This window comes from Acanthopagrus latus, chromosome 20, assembly GCF_904848185.1.
Source record: "Acanthopagrus latus isolate v.2019 chromosome 20, fAcaLat1.1, whole genome shotgun sequence".
NCBI classification, from domain to species: domain Eukaryota; kingdom Metazoa; phylum Chordata; class Actinopteri; order Spariformes; family Sparidae; genus Acanthopagrus; species Acanthopagrus latus.
Window position 1 is genome coordinate 8302891 of NC_051058.1, and position 3361 is coordinate 8306251.

Genomic DNA, 3361 nt, shown 5'->3' on the forward strand with positions numbered 1-3361 from the left:
TAGATAAACCAGCTGTCTTTGTTTTCATGAGTAAATAAACCGAATAAACAAACTGACCTTAAAGGACAATTTCATATGTTTAACTTTGTATATGTGTGGCCACCTTTCTATCTTTTAACATCGTTCTGTGGACCTTTTTTTTTTCCCCCTCCATGCACAGCTTGTTTATTCAGCTATGGGAAAGTGAAATATTTCTGAGTTTGTACCACTACCTCATTGATACTGTAAATGTAAAAGTTTGAATTTCTTCTCACATAGCGCCCTTTCAGAGACAAAAATGTGCCTGCCATGTGAGACATTCACTGAGACACAGCTTTCTGAGGCAAAATCCTTTGTATCTCCTGGTGAATCGCTTCCTGAACTTTGCCAAGAAAGCCCGAGGACAGGGATTATATTTTCGGCGGCGGCGACACAGTCAGATAAAATGTCTCAGTTCCTCCCCCCGTGTGATACACCGTGTACTGTACTCTTCGATGATCCTCGCAGTTTACGGCTGGTCCAACCAGTATCTTTTTGAGTCTTCTCTAAATTGGACTTTAACTGCCACCGTCACTGTCACAGTCTGACACACGTTCAGATATACTCACACACGAGTGCACTGAACTGGATGGCACCGTCAACTGCTGATAACGAATACAAACTGTCGATAAGGGAGGAGGCTCCCGTACAACTCACTCTACATACGTTAACCAGTGAACCCGTGCCATTCCAATACTGATAGTGGTTACAAAGATGTTGGGGATGTGTTGGCGTTGGAATCGGCAACAAAACTGGAGTCAGCGAGCCGGCTGTCAGGCCTCCCGGTGGAAACAACCAGGGCAGACAGACAAACACGGACAAAGGTCAGTCAGATGACAGGGAACAGGGTGCAGAAGTTATTTACAGCTGCTTTGACTCAGAGGACAAGAGGACACGTTGGGTTCAGGTGGGGACACGAAGGTGTGCAGCAGGAGGAGGAGCAAGAAGGAGGTCGGGGAACCAGTCCGTGCCGTCCTCCAGAAGGCCTGAGCCGGGGTCAGAACAGCAGGTCTGCTACCAGCGTATAGACAGAGGACAGCGACTGAGCGGGACACTGTGCTTCACCACGAAGCTGCAGCTGCTGGGGGCGATAATGACAAACATAAAGTAGTACGAAGGGTCAGAAAGTCTGCATCGCAAGGAGGTCAGGGTCGGCTGGGTGGATATTTCCCTAAACCTAACCGAGAAGTTTTGATGCCTTTATTTTGAAAGTGTAACCATTGTGCTGTTGCTTTCCCAGATATCCCTGCAACACACACACGTATTTGTTTGACATAACTTTAGATGACAGGGCAGACAAACACAGACGCCCACAGACATACGTGATTTACTTTAAAATCCGATTTATTCTGTAATCCAGAAAAAAAACAAAACAAAAAAAAACTGTGATGACGGAACGCCTCAGTCATAAAGTCCAAAAATCAGGTTTGTCGTCAGTCTCTCAGAATGTCTTATCGGAGCTTATCCTCCATTAGACACAGGTGATGAACAACCATACGGGAGACATCCATCACAGAGGACAGAGACGGGCCGACTAGCCCCTCTGACGCCGTGACACACCAGCCTGCATCATAGCAGCAGCTGGAGTCTTGGCAGATGTGTTGTTGGTGTATTTTACAGAACTGAAACTTGTCCAGAGTTTCAGGTTGGACTCATTTGGGCCATGGGTGAGTTATCTTGGGTAGATCTTATTAAAATCCATCTTTGCTTGAGCTCACACCTTGCCTTCGTTTTCCCCCCACGTAGTTTTCTGACGATAAATGTGTTACAGTATAAATCACAATTTATCGGCACCTCCACCGTACATGTTGTAATATAGGCGAGGTGCTACATGGCAGAGCGTCCATATGGATGATAAATCTGAAGGGGATGACAATATCCAATCGACCCGGGCTTCTTCCAACCTGGCAGTCTGTCAATTTCTCCGAGTCTCTAAACAGAGAAGGCATCATTTACCCTTCTGTGCTCTCCGAGCTCTCCTCCGTATTGATCCGCCGCGATGTTGAAAAACAATCGGAGACGTGCCACTCTGTAGTCAAAGTGATCAATAATGTGAGCTTGCTCTGTGTTGTATAATGTGTTCTGTACAGAGCTGATCGGGGTCTTTGAAGGCAGTTTCTTTAATTTTTTTTTTATTCATACGTGTTTGTCCCAAATTGTTAAAATTGAAATCTTTCAGCATCCTTCTCCTTTATTTAAAACATACAGTATTATGATTATTTATGTGATGGAGTTAAAGGATGGCTGTATCTACTTGATAGTTATTATCTGGCTCATTCAGTGTAATCCAAGTGTCAAGATCCCAGATTGATTTGAAAGATGCTATTCACATCCTTCACACGCGGTTGAGCTCCTTCACCCAGATCAGATGGGATGCGTGCTAGCACTTTTAGCTGGGCAGCTACAGTGAAGATTTTGGCTTTAAAAGAAGTGGAAACACATTTTAATGAATCTGAACAGTTTTGAAACAAGTCTCCAGTTACTTCAGTTGTAGCTGTTCAGAATCTTGAATTGCTGATTTGTTGTGTGGCTCCAGAATTGTTTCGTGGACTACAAAACTTCACCTGACTCTCCATCTGCATGGGGGTGAGTAGCTAATGACTGAAGTTTCACTTTTGAGTGAATTTACCCTTTAAATCTATCACTGTTTTGCTGGTTAACTTTCTCTCCATCCAATTTTAATACTGAAATCACTCCGATAAATTAATTTACGGATAAATAAATCAGTTTTTTAACAAACCAAATTAACAACCAAATTGTTGGAATTAATTTGAGTCAAACGCTAAATATCTTCAGCAGGAGTTTTGCAGTAGCAGGGTTTTGTCTCCTGATTTCTCCTGGTTTAGCTAAAAACTCATCTAGTTATGTGGAATAATCAACTGAATCACCAAGATATCAACACGAACATTTATATTCTTAATAACAGATAATATTGTTTAATAATAATATATGATATATAATAATATTGTATTGTAATATTGATACAATTGTTTTTGGGCACTTGATATACAACTGTGTTTCCAAAAAAAGTTAAGATGCCAGAAACAAAAAGTTCATAAAAACAGCATGCAATCATTTGCACCATTTTACTCCTGAGAGTGACATCCAAACTGATTTGTGAGACTCTAAAACTTGAGTTAAACATCAGCCATGAAGCAGAACATGTAATCAAGAAAATGAACCCAACCTCTGGATTAGACAAATACTGCGGGCACATCTGTCTGATCCAGACTGCCTGATGTATGGGAACTGATGTACTCTCTATGACAGTTTACAGGAAAACACCTGAACTAAGGTATTCTCCACACACACACACACACACACACACACACACACACACACA